General features: G+C 47.9%; 1 protein-coding gene across 3 annotated transcripts in view; it reads right to left on the bottom strand.

The window, feature by feature from the left end:
* Window positions 1-21974, bottom strand: part of AHRR (aryl hydrocarbon receptor repressor) — a 122242-nt gene that overhangs the window by 98242 nt on the left and 2026 nt on the right. The window contains exon 1 of one of the 3 annotated variants that reach the window (XM_054252366.2): window positions 17498-17732. The exons of the other annotated variants lie outside the window; for them this stretch is intronic. The gene's annotated coding sequence lies outside the window, so the exon portion shown is untranslated. Of the gene's footprint in view, window positions 1-17497; window positions 17733-21974 lie in introns of those variants that run through there. 3 annotated transcript variants of the gene reach the window in all.

Below are 21974 nucleotides of genomic sequence, written 5' to 3' on the forward strand. Positions count from 1 at the left end.
AAATTGTCAACTTATGAATTCAGCATTACTCTGATGCCAAACCAAAGGCATTGCAAGAAGAGAAAAGTAAAGGCCAGCATCCCACATGAACACAGACACACCAATCCTCAATTAAATATAGGTATTGGCAAACAGAATCCACCAATATATAAAGAAGATGATATATCACAACTAAGTGGGATTTATCCAAGGGATTCAGGGCAGCATCAACATCCAAAAACCAATTACTGGAATTCACTACAGCAATAGACTAAAAAGAAAATGCACACGGTCATCTCGATCCTTCAGAAAAGCATTTGACAAAATCCAAATCCATCCATCATATTTCAAAAAATCCTCTCATCAAACTAGGACAGAAGGAAACTTAATTAACATGATTTAAAACACATCTACAAAAGCCTACCGCTAACATCACAGCTAAAGGTGAAAGACCCAAGGCTTCCCCCCAAGGTCACGCACAAGGCAAAGCTGTGCTGTACCCCCACTTCCACTAAACACATTTGCCTACTGGCCAGGGCAATAAGTCAGGAAAATAAATAAAAGTCTCACAACTGGGAAATAAACGTCAAAAATGAAACTCTTATCTGTTCACAGACAACATGATTTTACATACAGAAAATTCCAAAAAGGCCGGGTGAAGTGGCTCATATCTACAGTCCCAGCACTTTGGGAGGCCAACATGGGAGCATGACTTGAGCCCAGGAGTTTGAGACCAGCCTGGGCAATGTAGCAAGACCCTATCTTTACAAAAATAAATTTTTAAGAAATGAGCCAGGTGTGGTAGCACACACCAGTAGTCGCAGCTACTCAGGAGTCTGAGGCAGGAGGATCACTGGAGCCCAGGGTATCAAGGCTGCAGTGACAGTGAGCTGTGATTACCACTGCACTACAGCCTGGGTGACAGAATAAGACCCTGACTCTCAAAAAGAAAAAGAGAGAGAATTCCAAAAATTTTACTGAAATCAATTGCCTGTAACTAATTACTGAGACAGGCAAGGTCACACAGTAAAAGGATAACTACAAAAATCAACTATATTTCTAGATACTAGCAATGAACAACTAGAATTCAGATTTTTTAAAAACAGCACCATTTACAATAACACCCCAATAAAAATAAAATAGGTATTTCAAGAGACCTAACATATGTGTATCTGGGCCCCTAATGGATGGGAGGGGAAAGGACCTAAGAGAAAATGTAAGAAACAGCAGAAATTTTTTTCCAAATGTAATGAGAATCGTAAACCTACAGACCGAAGAAGCTCAATGAGCTCCCAGCACAAGAAACAGGAAAATCACAGCAAGTCATGTCATAATCGAATTGCTCACAACAGTGATAAGTAGAGTCATATTTATTTTTGTATTTTTTGTAGAGATGGGGTTTCAACATGTTGCCCAGTCTGGTCTGGAACTCCTGGGCTCAAGAAATCAGCCCACCTTGGCCTCCCAAAGTGCTGGGATTACAGGCATGAGCCACGGTGCCTGGCCTGGAATGACAGTAAAAGCCAGAGAAAACAGGCATTGGGTACGAAGGATCAAAAATAAGATGACAGTGGATTCCTCATCAGAGACAGGAAGGCAGTGGAGCCACATCTTTAGAGCCGAAGGAAAAACCCTGAAACCTGGAACTCTGCATCGTAGGAAAACCATTCACAAGTGAGGGTGAAATAGAGTTTTCAGATGCATGACAGCTGGACGGCATCATCACTAGCCAACCCACGTGACAAGAAATATTAAAAGAAGTCTTCAGGCCAAAGGAAAATGATACCAGGCTGCACCAACAACTACAGGGTTAAATATGCGTAATTTGTTCTTCTTGCTTAGATACCCTTAAAAGATAAGCCCCTGTTTAAGCAACAGTAAGTGTGTTGTGGGGTTCACAACAAACGTGGCCATCAAGTATGTGGCAGCTACACAGACCCGGGAAGGGAGACCTGCATTCACGAAGTGGGTGGCAGTCCTGGGAAGCTGCGGCAGCTGCTGGTTTACATGTAGGCTTCAGACCCCGCAACCTGCCTGCTCTGCATTCATAAGCCACAGTCTTCCAGCGTTTCTTCCCATAGAGGGCGTGATGTCGCACTGGCTGAAGACGGCCCTGGAGGAGCCCCGCAGGAACAAGGAGCCTCTCCTGGTTCCGGGGCTTACAATTTTTTTGTGTTCCTGCTCACAGTGCCACAGACAGGGAATCTCAGCAAACTTCTCTGCCTTCCAGGGGACGGAACTACACCTCCTCCAGTGAGGCCCGAGCCCCAGCTTTGGGGAGGGAGCCCCCTTCCAAGTGCGCTATTTAGGGGCCTCCTGTGGCCCCAGAGCGTTGTCCAGAGTTCCCCTCCCCTCCATAGCTGCGCCATCAATACTTCTTAATATTAAAGTTTCTCAATTCAAATAAAAAATTAAGTTAAAAACATAAAACACCAACACAGTGAGACCTCATCTCTACAGAAAACAATTTTTAAAAATTAGCCAAGCGTGGTGGCACATGGTCTGTAGTCTCAGCTACTCAGGAGACTGAGGCAGGAGGATCACTTGAGCCTGGGAAGTTGAGGCTGCAGTGAGCCAGGATCATACCACTGCACTCCAGCCTGGGTGACAGAACAAGACCGTGTGTGCGTGTGTGTGTGTATGCACACACACATACATAGAGAGAGAGAGCTGATTTTTAAAAATCTATGTTTTAGAGATATACATTAAAACACATATGGAAGAATGGCATGTTTGCTTCTCTGTAAGTGGGGAGGACAGTGGAGTCTAAATGGCCTGGGGTTGGCAGACTGGACTTTAAATGAAACTGGATCAGCCAATATTGATAGTTGGTTACCTATGCTAGCTGTCCACTTCTGTAAAAGATTTGAAAAGTGCTACAGTTAAATGTTTGGCATTAAAAAGAAATAAACTGTGGCATAAGAGTAGAGATACTAATTGATTATGAGCAATGACCAATTGATTTTCCGCAAGAGCACAAAGGCTATTCAACAGGGAAAGAGCAATCTCGTCAGCAAACGGTGCTAAGATAATTGGCCAGCCTGAGCAACATAGCAAGCAAGGCCTTGTCTCTAAGTGGGAAAAAAAAGCCACACACCAAATAATGAAGTTGGATCCCTACCTCACACAATATGAAAAAATTAACCTAAAATTGACTAAAGACGTTACTGTAAGACCCAAAACTATAACACTCTCGAAGAAAACACAGGACTTAATCTCTTCACAGCCTTGATTGGACAGTGACCTTAAATGTGGCAATGAATTCTTAGATTTGTTGCAAAAATCACAGGAAATAAAAGAATAAAATGGATAAATTGGACTTCAGCAAAACTAAAAACTTTTGTGTCACAAGACACTACCAAGAAAGTGAAGAGGTCACCCATAGAATGGCAGAAAATATTTACAAATCGTATATCTGATAAGGGTCTAGTATCCAGAATATACAAAGAACACTTATAATTCAACAACAAAAAGACACACAACCCAATTTTAAAATGGGCAATGGCTTTTTTTTCAAGATGGTTGACTAGAAGCATTTCAAGCACACCTCATCCACTTAGAAGAACCAAAATAATGTGTAGATGATCACACTTTGAATATATTTTCCAAGAAACAACATGGGAGTTCAGCAGGAAAGTGACAGGAAACACCAGAACTGAGGAAGAGAGAAAGCAGGCAGCCTGTGTGGTCAACACTGGAGTGACTCCCCAGGATGAGGGTGATGGAGGATCTTGCCACAGTCCACGTTCCCACTGGAGAATCATGTTAGTCCCTGACACAGAGAGGCAACTGCACCCTCCCAATCTCTGCATCTGATTTAGAGAGACTGAGAAGGAATTTAAGCAGCTAGAACAGACACCGTTCTCAGCCCTAGCTCTTAGCAGGCTCCTGGGTACAAGCAGCGCCAGTCCGAGGCATTAGGGAAACCTGGACTGCTGCTTGCAGAACTGAGGTGTGAAAGTGGACTCCTGTGGCCAGGACTAAGAGGCAAGTGTGGGAGGCGCTGCAGCTCCCAGCACTGGAAGCAGGTACCACCCCCAGGACTTGAGAGAGGTAAGATTTGCCATGGAGGTTTGATCAAGAGCTGTGCAGAGCCTACAGCCTGGAGCTAAGTCCTGGGCCAGGCGCAAAGTACCAGGGCTGATGGAACAGTTTTTGTCTCCAACAGCCAGGACGGGGGAGCAAGCCCCATGGGACTGGGGCATGAGAGGGATGCGGGTCTTCCATCCATGGCCAAGGCTCCGGCTGCAGGGACTGGCCCCATCCTCCCTGTGGCAGCTGCCCCTCATCCGGGCATTCGGCCATGGGCCCTGAAAATCACTCAGCCACACCTGTCACAGCTGGTGCATGCACTCAGGGGACTACAGCAAGCTTGCCTGGACCAGCCCTGCCTGACATCCCCCTTCCCCAGCCCACCCACAGACAGGGATCCAAGGAATGGAGGACCCACAACCCAGTCTACCACCTGGGACACCAAGCCCTTCTCACAGGGGATACCCTGCCACTACCACCTCAGCAGGCACCTACCTGCAAGTGCCAGCTGCTGGACTGGAGGCTGGCCAGCACCACAGTCCATTGCAACTACTGCCAACGCATGCACACACTGCCTGGGACCCAAAAGGGCATCTCACCACCACTGCCACCACCAGCGTCCACACCACTCTGGCTGCCCAAAAACTTGGAAGCCTGCTCACTTTCAAAGTACACTGCTGCTACAATCAGCTTCTGAGAAAGCCATCCAGAGGCCCAAGAATCAGCCTGCCTGGTACTGCCAACACAGGTCCCAGTGTGTGCCACCCTGGAGAACAAGGATAGATATGGTTGGCACACAGCTGCTACCACTGGAGCCTGAAGATGGGCCCACCCAGCATCCCATTCCCCAGCACAACTGCATACAAGATACTCACCACAGCCTCCAACAATAACTGCACCCTAACACACCAAGGAAGGCACAGACACCACTAACGCTGCTAACAGCCAGATAAATCAGACAGAGGCTTCACTGCTGCATGCCTCAGAAGCAATCCAAAGGGCCCTACCAACCAACATCCCAGTCACTTCTCCAGTAAAAGGTGCCCCCAACAACAAAAGTAAATCCAAAAATAAGAAAAAGCAACTATTATGTCAGGTGTTCAGAAAGCAACATAAAGACACAAGAAACATGAAAAAGCAGGGTAATATGACAATCCCAAAGAGACACAATTCTCTGACAGTAGATAAATCTCAACCAAAAAAAATCCTCAATATCCCAGAGAAATAATTCAAAATATTGATTTTAAAGAAGTTCAATGAGTTGTGTAAAAAATCTGAAAATCAATACACAGAATTCAGAAGATTAATTCAGAATCTGAATGAGATATTTACCAAGGAGATATACATATCTCAAAAGAAACCCAGAAATACAAAATATATTTGAAAGCCTCAACAATAGACTAGACCAAGCAGAAGAAAGAATTTCAGACCTAAAAGACAGGTTTTTTTGAAATTATCCAATCAAAATCAAAGCAAAAAGAATGAGAAAAAATGAGCAAAGCCTGTGAAACACCTGGGACTACATACAGTGACTGATGTAGAAGTTATTGGTCTTCCTGAGGGTAAAGAGATATTGAAAGGCTTAGAAAACCAATTTAATGAAGTAATAGATGAAAACCTCCTGAGCCTAGCAAGAGATCTAAGCATCCAGAACCAGGAGGCTCAGCAATCCCCAGGAAATCATCATGCAGAAAAGACACTGCCACAGTCCACCATGAATAAGTCCAAAGTCAAAGTGAAAGAGTAAGTTCTAAAAACAGCAAGAGAAAAGCATCTAGTCACCTCTAAAGGAAACCTCATCAAACTAACAGTGGCGTTCTCAGCAGAAACCTTGCAGGCAAGAAGAGAAGAAGGTGACATATTCAAACTGCTGCAAGAAAAAAACTTTCAGCCAAGAATTCGATACCCAGCAAGATTAACCTTCATAAATGAAGGAGAAATAAAGTCTTTCCCAGAAAAGCCGATGCTGAGGGAATTTATCACCACTAGTCCTGTAAGAACTGCTCAAGGAAGCCCTAACTTGGAAGTGAAAGGATGACATTCACCATTATGAAAACACACAGAAGTATAAAACTCACTCATAAAGCAATCACACAGAGGAAGAGAAAGGAATCACAGCACCACTATAGAATTCAGCCAAACCACAATGACAAACAGCCAGAGGAAAAGAAAGAAGCAAAGAACTTATAAAACAACTAGGAAACAATTGACAATTCAACAGGAACCACACCTTACATACCAATATTAACCTTGAACGTGAACAGCTTAAACACGCCACTTTCTGTTTGTTTGTTTTTGTTTTTGTTTTTTAAGATGGAGTTTCACTGTGTCACCCAGGCTGGAATAAAGTGGCATGATCTTGACTCATTGCAACCTCTGCCTCCCAGATTCAAGTGATTCTCTTGCCCCAGACTCCTGAGTTGCTAGAATTACAGGCCTGCACCACCACTCCTGGCTAATTTTTGAATTTTTAGTAGAGATGGGGTTTCACCATGATGGACAGACTAATCTCAAACTCATGGGAAGAAGTTTGACCTCAAGTGATCCACCCACCTCAGCCTCCTAAAGTGCTGGGATGAAAGGCATAAGCCACTACGCCCAGGCAAATGTTACAATTTAAAGATACAGTTTGGCGGAATGGATTTTTAAAAGCATGATCCAACTATATGCTGCACACAAGAAACTCACTTTACCTCTAAAGACACAGGAAAGCTGGGCATAGTACCTCACGCTTGTAATCTCAGCACTTTGGGAGGCCAAGATGGGAGGACTGCTTGAGGCCAGGAGTTTGAGACCAGCCTGGGCAACATAGCGAGATCCTTTCTCTATTTTAAAAACAGACATGGGCAGGCATGGTGGCTCACGCTTGTAATCTCAGCACTTTGGGAGGCTGAGGCAGGTGGATCACAAGGTCAGGAGATTGAGACCATCCTGGCTAACATATGGTGAAACCCTGTCTCTACTAAAAATACAAAAAATTAGCCAGGTGTGGTGGCATGTGCCTGTAGTCCCAGCTACTCGGGAGGCTGAGGCAGGAGAATCGCTTGAACCCAGGAGGTGGCGGTTGCAAGCTGAGACTGTGCCACTGCACTCCAGCCTGGGGGACAGAGCAAGATTCCATCTCAGAAAAAAAAAAAAAAAAAAGGCACATATAGATTGAAAGTAAAGAGGTGGGAAAATACATTCCACACAAACAGAAAGCAAAAGCAAACAGGAGTAGCTATACTCATCATATCAGATAAAACAGGTTTATGGCAAAAACAGCAAAAAACAAACGATAACGACAAAGGGTCAGTTAAGCAGGAGGATATAACAATTCTGCATACAAATGCATCCAACACTGGTGCACCCTGATCTATAACACAAATATTATCAGACCTACAGAGAGTGAGAGAGCAATACAGTAACGCCCCACTCACAGCGTCAGACAGATTCGCTAGATGGAAAATCAGCAAAGAAACATGGAATTTCATCTGGACTTTAGGCCTCAACAGACATTTACGTTATAGAATATTCTACCCAACAACTGCAGAAGATACATTCTTTTCACCAGCACACAGGAGATTCTCCAAGACAGACCATATGTTATACCACAAAACAAGTCTTGGCTGGGCGCGGTGGCTCATGCCTGTAGTCCCAGCACTTTGGGAGGCTGAGGTGGGGGGACCATGAGGTCAGGAATTCGAGAGCAGCCTGGCCATCATAGTGAAACCCTGTCTCTACTAAAAATACAAAAATTAGCCAGGCACAGTGCTGTGTGACTGCAGTCCCAGCTACTCGGGAGGCTGAGGCAGGAGAATCACTTGAACACAGGAGGCAGAGGTTGTGGTGAGCCAAGATGGCACCACTGCACTCCAGCCTGGGCAACAAGAGCAAAACTCCATCTCAAAAAAAAAATCAGGTCTTAACAGATTTTTCTTCTTTTTTTCCTCTTCTTCCTTCTCCTTTTCCTCCTCTTCCTCTCAACAAATGTTTAAAAATCAAAATTATATTAAGTGTCTTCTCAAACCACAGTGGAATAAAATCAGAAATACCAAGGACAACTCTGGAAACTATACATACATGGAAATTAAACAACATGCTCCTGGGTCAACAAAGAAATTAAGATGGAAATTTAAAAATTGCTGAAAAAAATGAAAATTAAACACAACATACTTTAAAAGCCTATGAGATACAGACACAGCAAAAGCAGTGCTAAGAGGGAAGTTTAGAGTGCTGGTCCCCAACGTTTTTGGCATCCTGTACTGGTTTTGTGGAAGACACTTTTTCCATGGACTGCAGATGTCAGGGCAGAGATGGTTTTGGGATGAAACTGTTCCACCTCAGATCATTATGCATTAGTTAGTCTTATAAGGAGCGTGCAACCTAGATCCCTTGCATGCACAGTTCACAGCAGGGTTCGTGCTCCCATGAGAATCTCCTGCTGCAGCTGACCTGACAGGACGAAGAGCTTGGGTGGCAACGCACGCTTGTCCACCACTCCTGCTGTGTGGTCTGGTTCCTGGCAAGCCATGGATGGGTACCGGTTTGAGGCCTGGGGGTTGAGGACCCCTCGTTTATAGCATTAAATGTTTATATCCAAAAAGTAGAAAGATTACAAATTAACGATCTAATTATGTGCCTCAAGGAAGGAAATAACAAAGACCAGAGCAGAACCAAACAAAACAGAGACCAAAACAACAAAAACAAAAAAGAATCAATGAAGCAAAAAGCTGGTTAACAAAGTTGATAAACTGCTGGCTAGACCAACCGAGAAAAGAGCGAGAAGACCTAGTAAAATCAGAAACGAAAAAGGAGACATTACAGCTGATGTCACGGAAATACGAAAGATTGTCAGAGGCCATTATGAACAACTATATCCTCACACATTAGAAAACCCAGAGGAAATGGATACACTCCTGGAAACATACAATCTCCCAAAATTGAATAGGAATAAATAGAAATAGAAAACCTGAACAGATAAACAATGAAAAGCGATATTTAATCACTAGTTAAAAACCTCCCCCCAAATAAAAGCCCACAACTAGATGGATTCACAGCTGAATTCTACCAAACATACAAAAAATAACTAGGACCAATCTTTCTGAAACTGTTCCAAAAAATTGATTAGGAGAAAGTTCTCCCTAACTCATTGTAGAATACCAGTGTCACCCAGATACCAAAATCAGACAAGAACACAACAAAAAATGAAAACTACAGACCAATACACTAAAAAGTCCTCCTCGGCACACACTGGCTCACACTGTAATCCCACTTTGGGAGACCAACAAAGGCAGATCACTTGAGGCCAGGAGTTTGAGGCCAGCCTGGTCACCATGGCAAAACCCTGTCTCTACTGAAAATATAAAAATGTTCAGGGCATGGTGGTGCACACCTGTAATCCCAGCTACTCGGGAGGCTAAGGCATGAGAATCGCTTTAACCCAGGAGGCAGAGGTTGCAGTGAGCTGAGAAGATGCCACTGCATTCCAGTCTGGGTAACAGAGTGAGACCCTGTCTCAAAAAAAAAAATCAGCCTGGCACGGTGGCACATGCCTATAGTCCCAGCTACTCAGGAGGCTGAGATGGGAAGATTATTCGAGCCCAGGAGTTCTCGGCTGTGGTGCGCCATGTCAATCGGGTGTCTGCACTCAGTTCAGCATCAGTATAGTGACTTCCTGGGGGTGGGGGACCACCAGGTTGCCTAAGGAGGGGTGAACTGGCCCAGGTTGGAAACGGAGCAGGTTAAAACTCCCGTGCTGATCAGTAGTGGGATCGCACCTGTGAATAGCCACTGCACTCCAGCCTGGGCAACATAGCCAGACCCCATCTAAAAAAAAAATCAACAAAATAGTAACAAACTGAATCCAAAGCCCGTCAGGAAGATCATAGACCACAATCAAGTAGGCTTTGTATCAGAAATGTAAGGGTGGTTCAACATATGCAAATTAATAAACGTAATGCATCACATAAGCAGAATCAAGGACAAAACCATACGATCAACTGGATAGATGCAAAAACGCATTTAATAAAATTCAGCATCCCTTAATGATAAAACTCCTCAAAAAACTGGCACAGAAGAAACAGCACAAAATAGTAGAGGCTATTTATGACAAACCCACAGGAACATCCCACTGAATGAGGAAGGGTTGGAAGCATTTCCTCTAAGAACTGGAACAAGACGAGAATGCCCACTCCTATTCAGTGTAACACTGGAAGTCCTATCCAGAGCAGTTAGGCAGGAGAAAGTACATAAAAGGATTCAGGTTGGAAAACAGGAAATTACTCCTATCTGCCAATTATACGACTTTATAGCTAGAAAAACCTAAAGATTCCACCAAAAAACTCTTAGCTTTGATAAGTGAATTCAGTAAAGTTATAGAATACAAAATCAACATACAAAAATCAGAAGTATTTCTATACACAACAATGATCTAGATGAGAAAGAAACCAAGAAGGCAGTCTCATTTACAATAACCATTTAAAAATACCCGGGAATAAATCTCTAGGAGGAAAATTACAAAACACTGATGAAAGGAAATTGTAGATGACACAAACAAAAACATCCATATTCGTAGGTCAGAAGAATTCATATTGTTAAAATTGCCATGCTGCCTAAAGCAATCTATAGATTCAGTGTAATCCCTATCAAAATATCAAAGCAATCTTTCACTGAATTAGAAAAAGCAATCTAATTTTTTAGACTGTGAACTGGACACAGTGGCTCACACCTTTAATCCTAGCACTTTGGGAGGCCAAGCCAAGAGGATTGCTTGAGGCCAGGAATTTGAAACCAGCCTGAGCAACACAGTGAGACCCCATCTCTACAAAAACATATTTTAATTTAAAATTAGTCAGGCATGGTGGCATGCACCTGTAGTCCCAGCTATTCAGGAGACAGAGGCAAGAGTCGCTTGAGCCCAGGAATTCAAGGTTGCAGTGAGCTATGATTGCACCAATGCACTCCAGCCTGAGTGACAGAGCAAGATCCCATCTTAAAAAGAGAGAGAGAAAAAGGAGGAGGAGAAGGAGAAAAAAAGAGAAAAAGAATAATCATCAGAGAGATGCAAATCAAAACCACATTGAGATACCATCTCATGCCAGTTAGAATGGCAATCATTAAAAAATCTGGAGACAACAGATGCTGGAGAGGATGTGGAGAAAAAGGAACACTTTTACACTGTTGGTGGGAGTGTAAATTAGTTCAACCATTGTGGAAGACAGTGTGGCAATTCCTCAAGGCCTTAGAAATAGAAATTCCATTTGACCCAGCAATCCCATTACTGGGTATATATCCAAAAGACTGTAAATCGTTCTACTATAAGGACACATGTACACGAATGTTCATTGCAGCAATGTTTACAATAGCAAAGACCTGGAATCAACCCAAATGCCCATTGATAATAGACTGGATTGGAAAAATGTGGCACATATACACCATGGAATATTATGCAGCAATCAGAAATGATGAGTTTGTGTCGTTTGTAGGGACATGGATGAATCTGGAGAACATCATCCTCAGCAAACTGACACAAGAACAGAAAATGAAACACCGCATATTCTCACTCATAGGTGGGTGATGAAAAATGAGAACCCATGGACACAGAAAGGGGAGTACTAAACACTGGGGTCTATTGGGGGGAAAAGGGGAGGGCCAGTGGGAGGGGGAGGTGGGGAGGGATAGCCTGGGGAGAAATGCCAAATGTGGGTGAAGGGGAGAAGAAAAGCAAAGCACACTGCCGTGTGTGTACCTACGCAACTGTCTTGCATGCTCTGCTCATGTACCCCAAAACCTATAATCCAATAAAAAATTAAAAAAAAAAAAAAAGAATAATCCTAAAATTCATAAGCACAAAAAAAGAGAGGTGTGTGTCAGCACAGGAAAGACTACCATTTACAAAACCATCAGATATTGTGAGAATTCACTCATTATCATGAGAACAGCATGGAAGAAACTGCGCCCATTATCCAATTACTTCCCACCAGGTCTCTCCCTAAACACCTGAGGACAATTCAAGATGAGATTTGGGTGGGGACACAAAGCCTAACCGTATCAATATCCTGCTTCAAATTACACTAGAGTCTATATATAGTATGGGACTTAAACTCAAACCTTCTGCACAGCAAAAAGAAATAACAAACAGAGCGACAAGGCAACCTGTTAAATGGGAGAAGAAAATATTTGCAAACTGTTCATCCAACAGGGGACTAGTAACCAGAATATACAAGGAACACAAACAATTCAACAACAGCAACAAAGCCCCAAGTGATCTCATTAAAAAGTAAGCAAAGGGGCTGGGCACAGTGGCTCATGCCTGTAATCCCAGCACTGTGGGAGGCCGAGGTGGGCAGATCATGGGGTCAGGAGTTCGAGATCAGTCTTGCCAACATAATGAAACCCTGTCTCTACTACAAATACAAAAAATTAGCCAGGCGTGGTGGTGTGCACCTGCAATTCCTGCTACTCAGGAGGCTAAGGCAGGAGAATCTCATGAACCCAGGAGGCAGAGGTTACAGTGAGCCAAGGTTGCGCTATTGCACTCCTGCCTGGGTGACAATGGGATACTCTGTCTCAAAAAAACAAAGTAAGCAAAGGATATGAATAGACGATTTTCCAAAGAAGAGATACAATGGCCAACGGGTGTATGAAAAAATGTTCAACATCACTAATCATCAGAGAAATGCAAATTAAAACCACAGTGAGATATCATCTTATCCCAGCCAGAATGGCTATTATTAAAAAGACACAGTGGCTCACACATGTGATCCCAGCACTTGGGGAGGCCAAGGCAGGTGGATCACTTGAGGTCAGCAGTTTGAGATGAGCCTGGCCAACACGGTGAAACTCTGTCTCTACTAAAAATGCAAAACTTAGCTGGCATGGCGGTGGGCGCCTCTAAGGCTGAGGCAGGAGAATCACTTGAACCTGGGAGGCAGAGGTTGCAGTGAGCTGAGATCGCACCACTGCACTCTAGCCCGGGCAATAGAGGGAGACTCTGTCTCAAAAAAAATTAAAAATCACAGACGCTGGTAAAGATACAGAGAAAAGGAAACACATACACTTTTGGCAGGAATGTAAACTAGTACAACCTCTCTGGAAAACAGTACGGAGATTTCTCAAAACCTAAAAATAGAGCTGCCATTTAATCCAGTTTAACTTGGTTTTACGGCCACTGCTAGGCCTCTACCCAGTGGAAAAGAATCAATTTGTCAAAAAGATTTCTGCACTCACACGTTTATTCACCACAGCAAAGAGATGGAATAAACCTAAGTGTCCCTCGGGGGTGAATAGAAAGAAAATGTGGTATATATACACAATGGAATATTATTCAGCCATAAAAAAGGATGAAATCACGTCTTTTGCAGCAACGTGGATGGAACTGGAGGTCATCATCTTAAGTGAAACAAGCCAGGCACAGAAAGTCAAATATTGTATGTTCTCACTCACAAGTGCACTGAAATCACATACACGTGGACGTAGTGAGTGGAATGGTAGCTGACAGAGACCAGGAAGGGCGAGGGGTGATGGGCGTTGCCGATGGAATTTTAGTTAAGGGGTACTATGTACATTATTTGGTTAATGGATACCCTAAAAACTGTGACTTGGTCACTGCAATCTATGCATGTAACGAAATTACAAATGTACCCCACAAATGTGTACAAATAAAAAAGTAGGCAAAGGACTTGAGGAGACATTTCTCCAAAGAAGATACACGAATGGTCAACACATGAAAAAATGCTCAGCACTGTAAATCATTAGGGAAGCACAAGCAAAAATCCATCATTAAATCCCATTTCGCACCACTAGGATGGCTGCCTTATTTTTTTAATGGAACAACGTAAGTGTCAGTGGGGCTGTGGAGAAATGGGAACTACTTCTGGGCATTGCTAGTGGAAATGTAAAATGGGGCACCTGCTGTGGAAAGGCGTGATGTTTCCTCAAAAAGTTAAACCCAGAATCACTACATGACCCAGTAACTCCACTCCTCGGTACACACCTAACAGAAGTGAAAGGGTTTGTTCTAACAGGAACCTGCACACAAATGGCCATCGCAATTCACAGTAGTTAACAAAGATAAACTCCCTAAATGTCCATCAGCTGATGGACCAGTAAACAGAATGTGGCATCTTCATACAATGAATATTTTTCAGCCATGAAAAGGAAGGAAGCCTGCCACGTGCTGCAACGTGGATGGACCCGGAAAACGCTGTGCTGCGTGAGAGCAGCCGGACACAGAAGGCCACACGCTGACTCCACTGCATGATATATCCAGAGGAGGCAAACTCTGGGATAAACAGGTTGACAGTGGCCAGGGACAGGGAGTGGGAAATAGGGGGTAACGGCTTGGTGGGTGAGCACTGCCGGGGCCATGAGGACATTTTGGAAGTAGAGAGAGGTGGTGGCTGCACAGTTCTGTCAATGTATAAATGCCCTGAACGGTTCACTTTTACGTGCGTAATTTTATGTTATGTGATTTTGCCTCAAAAAAAGTCACACAGGCCAGGTGCAGTGGCTCACGCCTATAATCCCAGCACTTGGGGAGGCCAAGGCAGGTGAATCGCCTGAGGACAGGAGTTCGAGACCAGCTTGGCCAACATGGAGAAACTCTGTCTCTACTAAAAATACAAAAATTAGCGAGGCATGGTGGCGGGCACCTGTAATCCCAGCTACTGGGGAGGCTGAGGCAGGAGAATCGCTTGAACCCGGGAGGTGAAGTTTGCAGTGAGACCGTGCCATCGCACTCCAACCTGGGTGACAACAGCAAAACTCCATCTCAAAAAACAAAGAAACAAATACCACACAACAGATATAACACAGATTTACAAATAAATGTGAATAGAATTGCTGGAGTGTTAAGGAAGAAAGCTAACAGCAGACTAGGGCAAGGACAGCTGCCGGTGGAGGGGGAGGTGGTGCGGGAGGTGGAACAGATGCTTCAGCAGGGTCCAGCCCTCCCCTCCACCATGGCCACGTCCCTGGCTTGGTGCACTTCTCCAAGAAACCAGGTTGGGCACTGGTGGCTGGAGGCCAGCGTGCAAGGCCATCCCATTAGAACTGCAAGGCCTTTCGACTGAAACAGGAAACTCCCCAGCCGCACCCAAGCCTGGCCCCAGCCTCGTGGGGAGAACAGGCCAGGGACAGTTCCCAGCACCCCAGGACGGGCCAGGCACAGTGCAAACTCATTCGACTACCCCCTGAGGTCAAGGAAGGTGAAGGGATGGGGTGACCTACAGCAGCCCCAGAGGACCCTGGGCCCCGGCACCACCAGCCTAAGCAACCCTGTCCCCAAATGAGTGCAGAGCCACAGGGCAGGAGTGGGCTGGGGGTGGAGAGACAGCTGGGAAGATGAAGGAGGGCAGGGGATGTTTTTGGGGGTGGCTACTGTGGGTCATGCTTGTCCCTAACGTTCCAAACCCCCTTCCGAGTAGCCAGAACTGAGATAGGAGCCTGGGTGCCCTCCTCAGCCTCACACACCAGCGACTACTCGCTCTGCAACGCCTGAGCAAAGCCACGTTCTCCCGGGTGTCTCTAGCTCAGTGCTGGGGAACAGCCCTAAAATCAAGTGTTCTGGTAAAAATCAGCAGGAGCAGATAAATATTCCCTGTGGGTGGGGGAGGAGGGGACAAATATTACCTGTGGGGGGGAGGGAGGAGACAAATATTACCTGTGGGTGGGAGGGGAGGGGACAAATACTCCCTGTGGGGGGAGGGAGGGGACAAATACTCCCTGTGGGGGGGAGGGAGGGGACAAATATTACCTGTGGGGGGAGGGAGGAGACAAATATTACCTGTGGGTGGGAGGGGAGGGGACGAATATTCCCTGTGGGTAGGGGGTAGGGGATAAATATTCCCTGTGGGTTGAGGGAGGGGATAAATATTCCCTGTGCGGGGAGAGGATAAATATTCCCTGTGGGTGGGGGAGGAGGGGACAAATATTACCTGTGGGTGGGAGGGGAGGGGACAAATACTCCCTGTGGGGGGGAGGGAGGGGACAAATACTGTCTGTGGGGGGGAGGGAGGGGACAAATATTACCTGCGGGTGGGAGGGGAGGGGACAAATATTCCCTGTGGGTAGGGGGGAGGGGATAAATATTCCCTGTGGGTGAGGGGGAGGGGACAAATATTCCCTGTGGGTGAGGGGGAGGGGATAAATATTCCCTGTGGGGGGAGGGGATAAATATTCCCTGTGAGTGGGGGAGGGGATAAATATTCCCTATGTGGGGGGAGGGAATACATATTTCCTGTGGGTGGGGGGAGGGGATAAATATTCCCTGTGGGTGAGGGGGAGAGGACAAATATTCCCTGTAGGTGAGGGGGAGGGGATAAATATTCCCTGTGGGGGGAGGGGATAAATATTCCCTGTGAGTGGGGGGAGGGGATAAATATTCCCTATGTGGGTGGAGGGAATACATATTTCCTGTGGGTGGGGGGAGGGGATAAATATTCCCTGTGGGTGAGGGGGAGGGGATAAATATTCCCTGTGGGGGGAGGGGATAAATATTCCCTGTGAGTGGGGGAGGGGATAAATATTCCCTATGTGGGGGGAGGGGATACATATTTCCTGTGGGTGGGGGGAGGGGATAAATATTCCATGTGGGTGAGGGGGAGGGGACAAATATTCCCTGTGGGTGAGGGGGAGGGGATAAATATTCCCTGTGGGGGGAGGGGATAAATATTCCCTGTGAGTGGGGGGAGGGGATAAATATTCCCTATGTGGGGGGAGGGAATACATATTTCCTGTGGGTGGGGGGAGGCGATAAATATTCCCTGTGGGTGAGGGGGAGGGGATAAATATTCCCTGTGGGTGGGGGGGAGGGAATAAATATTCCATGTAGGGGTAGGGGATAAATATTTCCTTGTGGAGGGAGGGGATAAATATTCCCATATTCCCTGTGGATGGGGGGATAGATATTCCCTGTGGGTCAGGGGGAGGGACCAGAGGAAATCTAAGCAGCCAGCCTGCTGCCCCCCCAACAGCCAGTGCCCCCTCAATAACCAGTTTCAGGTTTTTGTTTGTGCCTCAGTTCTTTTTTTCTTTTTTTCGATAAATGAACATACATTATTTTTTAAAAAATTCCAAGCAGAAATACCTTTGACTATAACTCATCTCACTGAAACAGCTAGGTGACCGGATGCGGTGGCTCACGCCTGTAATCCCAGCACTTTAGGAGGCTGAGGAGGGCAGATCACGAGGCCAGGAGTTTGAGACCAGCCCGGCCAACATAGAAAAACCCTGTCTCTACTAAAAATACAAGAATTAGCCAGCCCTGATAGTATGCACCTGTAGTCCCAGCTATTCAGGAGGCTGAGACAGGAGAATCACTTGAACCCAAGAGGCAGAGATTGCAGTGAGCTGAGATTGCACCACTGCACTGCAGCCTGGGTGACACAGCAAGACTCAGGAAGGGAAGAGAAGGAACAGGAAGAAGAAAGGAAAGGAAAGGAAAAGGGAGAGAAAGAAAGAAACAGCAAGGCAAGTGGTTTCAGGGCCTCCAAGTCCTTCCTACCAGTCATCAGCCCCTCCGGATCAGCGTATTCATTCCTGCCTGTCTGCAAGGCCACTGTCCTCCTCAAGGAGCTGTGTTGAATCTCCTCCAGTGCCTGATGGCCCCAGACCACACGGTGCTTTCCCACTTCTGTGTCCTGTTAACCACTTAACACTGGCCAGGGCCACCCAGCCCCATCTCTCCAACTGCATTGCAAATGAAGCCGATTGGAATCGGCTGCCTCCCCTTCCCGTTGTGTCTCAGCACCTAGCATGGGTGAACGAGGTGGGAATACCCTATGGGCAACAAGCTGTCTCCCTCCAATCACAAGGCCTGCTCCTGAGAACACTGGGTCACATGAAACAGGAACCTCATACCTCCAATTGCAACACCTGCTCCCAAGAACACTGGGTCACATGAAAGAGGGACTTCACACCTCCAATCACAACACCTGCTCCCAAGGACCACATGAAAGAGGGACCTCACACCTCCAATCACAAGGCCTGCTCCTGAGAACACCCGGCCACATGAAAGAGGGACCTCACACCTCCAATCACAAGGCCTGCTCCTGAGAACACCCGGCCACATGAAAGAGGGGGGCCTCACACGTCCAATCACAAGGCCTGCTCCTGAGAACACCCGGCCACATGAAAGAGGGGGGCCTCACACGTCCAATCACAAGGCCTGCTCCTGAGAACACCCGGCCACATGAAAGAGGGACCTCACACCTCCAATCACAAGGCCTGCTCCTGAGAACACCCGGCCACATGAAAGAGGGACCTCACACCTCCAATCACAAGGCCTGCTCCTGAGAACACCCGGCCACATGAAAGAGGGGGGCCTCACACGTCCAATCACAAGGCCTGCTCCTGAGAACACCCGGCCACATGAAAGAGGGGGGCCTCACACCTCCAATCACAAGGGCTGCTCCTGAGAACACCCGGCCACATGAAAGAGGGGGGCCTCACACGTCCAATCACAAGGCCTGCTCCTGAGAACACCCGGCCACATGAAAGAGGGACCTCACACCTCCAATCACAAGGCCTGCTCCTGAGAACACCCGGCCACATGAAAGAGGGACCTCACACCTCCAATCACAAGGGCTGCTCCTGAGAACACCCAGCCACATGAAAGAGGGGGGCCTCACACCTCCAATCACAAGGGCTGCTCCTGAGAACACCCGGCCACATGAAAGAGGGGGGCCTCACACCTCCAATCACAAGGGCTGCTCCTGAGAACACCCGGCCACATGAAAGAGGGGGGCCTCACACCTCCAATCACAACACCTACTCCTGAGAACACCCGGCCACATGAAAGAGGGGGGCCTCACACCTCCAATCACAAGGCCTGCTCCTGAGAACACCCGGCCACATGAAAGAGGGGGGCCTCACACCTCCAATCACAAGGCCTGCTCCTGAGAACACCCGGCCACATGAAAGAGGGGGGCCTCACACCTCCAATCACAAGGCCTGCTCCTGAGAACACCCGGCCACATGAAAGAGGGGGGCCTCACACCTCCAATCACAACACCTACTCCTGAGAACACCCGGCCACATGAAAGAGGGGGGCCTCACACCTCCAATCACAACGCCTGCTCCTGAGAACACCTGGCCACATGAAAGAGGGACCTCACACCTCCAATCACAAGGCCTGCTCCTGAGAACACCCGGCCACATGAAAGAGGGGGGCCTCACACCTCCAATCACAAGGCCTGCTCCTGAGAACACCCGGCCACATGAAAGAGGGGGGCCTCACACCTCCAATCACAAGGCCTGCTCCTGAGAACACCCGGCCACATGAAAGAGGGGGGCCTCACACCTCCAATCACAAGGCCTGCTCCTGAGAACACCCGGCCACATGAAAGAGGAGGGCCTCACACCTCCAATCACAAGGCCTGCTCCTGAGAACACCCGGCCACATGAAAGAGGGGGGCCTCACACCTCCAATCACAAGGCCTGCTCCTGAGAACACCCGGCCACATGAAAGAGGGGGGCCTCACACCTCCAATCACAAGGCCTGCTCCTGAGAACACCCGGCCACATGAAAGAGGGACCTCACACCTTCAATCACAAGGGCTGCTCCTGAGAACACCCGGCCACATGAAAGAGGGGGGCCTCACACCTCCAATCACAAGGCCTGCTCCTGAGAACACCCAGCCACATGAAAGAGGGGGGCCTCACACCTCCAATCACAAGGCCTGCTCCTGAGAACACCCGGCCACATGAAAGAGGGGGGCCTCACACCTCCAATCACAAGGCCTGCTCCTGAGAACACCCAGCCACATGAAAGAGGGGGGACTCACACCTCCAATCACAAGGGCTGCTCCTGAGAACACCCAGCCACATGAAAGAGGGACCTCACACCTCCAATCACAAGGCCTGCTCCTGAGAACACCCGGCCACATGAAAGAGGGACCTCACACGTCCAATCACAAGGCCTGCTCCTGAGAACACCCGGCCACATGAAAGAGGGACCTCACACCTCCAATCACAAGGCCTGCTCCTGAGAACACTGGGTCCCGTGAAAGAGGAGGGCCTCACACCTCCAATCACAACACCTACTCCTGAGAACACCCGGCCACATGAAAGAGGGACCTCACACGTCCAATCACAACACCTACTCCTGAGGACTCCAGGCCACATGAAAGAGGGGGGCCTCACACCTCCAATCACAAGGCCTGCTCCTGAGAACACCCGGCCACATGAAAGAGGGACCTCACACCTCCAATCACAACACCTACTCCTGAGGACTCCAGGCCACATGAAAGAGGGGGGCCTCACACCTCCAATCACAAGGCCTGCTCCTGAGAACACCCGGCCACATGAAAGAGGGGGGCCTCACACCTCCAATCACAAGGCCTGCTCCTGAGAACACCCGGCCACATGAAAGAGGGGGGCCTCACACCTCCAATCACAAGGCCTGCTCCTGAGAACACCCGGCCACATGAAAGAGGGACCTCACACCTTCAATCACAAGGGCTGCTCCTGAGAACACCCGGCCACATGAAAGAGGGGGGCCTCACACCTCCAATCACAAGGCCTGCTCCTGAGAACACCCAGCCACATGAAAGAGGGGGGCCTCACACCTCCAATCACAAGGCCTGCTCCTGAGAACACCCGGCCACATGAAAGAGGGGGGCCTCACACCTCCAATCACAAGGCCTGCTCCTGAGAACACCCAGCCACATGAAAGAGGGGGGACTCACACCTCCAATCACAAGGGCTGCTCCTGAGAACACCCAGCCACATGAAAGAGGGACCTCACACCTCCAATCACAAGGCCTGCTCCTGAGAACACCCGGCCACATGAAAGAGGGACCTCACACGTCCAATCACAAGGCCTGCTCCTGAGAACACCCGGCCACATGAAAGAGGGACCTCACACCTCCAATCACAAGGCCTGCTCCTGAGAACACTGGGTCCCGTGAAAGAGGAGGGCCTCACACCTCCAATCACAACACCTACTCCTGAGAACACCCGGCCACATGAAAGAGGGACCTCACACGTCCAATCACAACACCTACTCCTGAGGACTCCAGGCCACATGAAAGAGGGGGGCCTCACACCTCCAATCACAAGGCCTGCTCCTGAGAACACCCGGCCACATGAAAGAGGGACCTCACACCTCCAATCACAACACCTACTCCTGAGGACTCCAGGCCACATGAAAGAGGGGGGACTCACACCTCCAATCACAAGGCCTGCTCCTGAGAACACCCGGCCACATGAAAGAGGGACCTCACACCTCCAATCACAAGGCCTGCTCCTGAGAACACTGGGTCCCGTGAAAGAGGAGGGCCTCACACCTCCAATCACAACACCTACTCCTGAGAACACCCGGCCACATGAAAGAGGGGGGCCTCACACCTCCAATCACAACACCTACTCCTGAGAACACCCGGCCACATGAAAGAGGGGGGCCTCACACCTCCAATCACAACACCTACTCCTGAGAACACCCGGCCACATGAAAGAGGGACCTCACACGTCCAATCACAAGGCCTGCTCCTGAGAACACCCGGCCACATGAAAGAGGGGCCTCACACCTCCAATCACAACACCTACTCCTGAGAACACCCGGCCACATGAAAGAGGGACCTCACACGTCCAATCACAAGGCCTGCTCCTGAGAACACCCGGCCACATGAAAGAGGGGCCTCACACCTCCAATCACAACACCTACTCCTGAGAACACCCGGCCACATGAAAGAGGGGGGCCTCACACCTCCAATCACAACACCTACTCCTGAGAACACCCGGCCACATGAAAGAGGAGGGCCTCACACCTCCAATCACAAGGCCTGCTCCTGAGAACACTGGGTCCCGTGAAAGAGGAGGGCCTCACACCTCCAATCACAACACCTACTCCTGAGGACTCCAGGCCACATGAAGTTGGGGGGCTCACAGTTGCAGGAAATAAATAATTTGGCACAAGGATCAAGTGAAAGTAGTTTGAGAGAGTTGCTGTTAGCGCTTTAGAGAAAGGCCTCATGGCGTTC

Source organism: Callithrix jacchus, chromosome 2 (assembly GCF_049354715.1).
Source record: "Callithrix jacchus isolate 240 chromosome 2, calJac240_pri, whole genome shotgun sequence".
In the NCBI taxonomy this organism is placed as follows: Eukaryota; Metazoa; Chordata; class Mammalia; order Primates; family Cebidae; genus Callithrix; species Callithrix jacchus.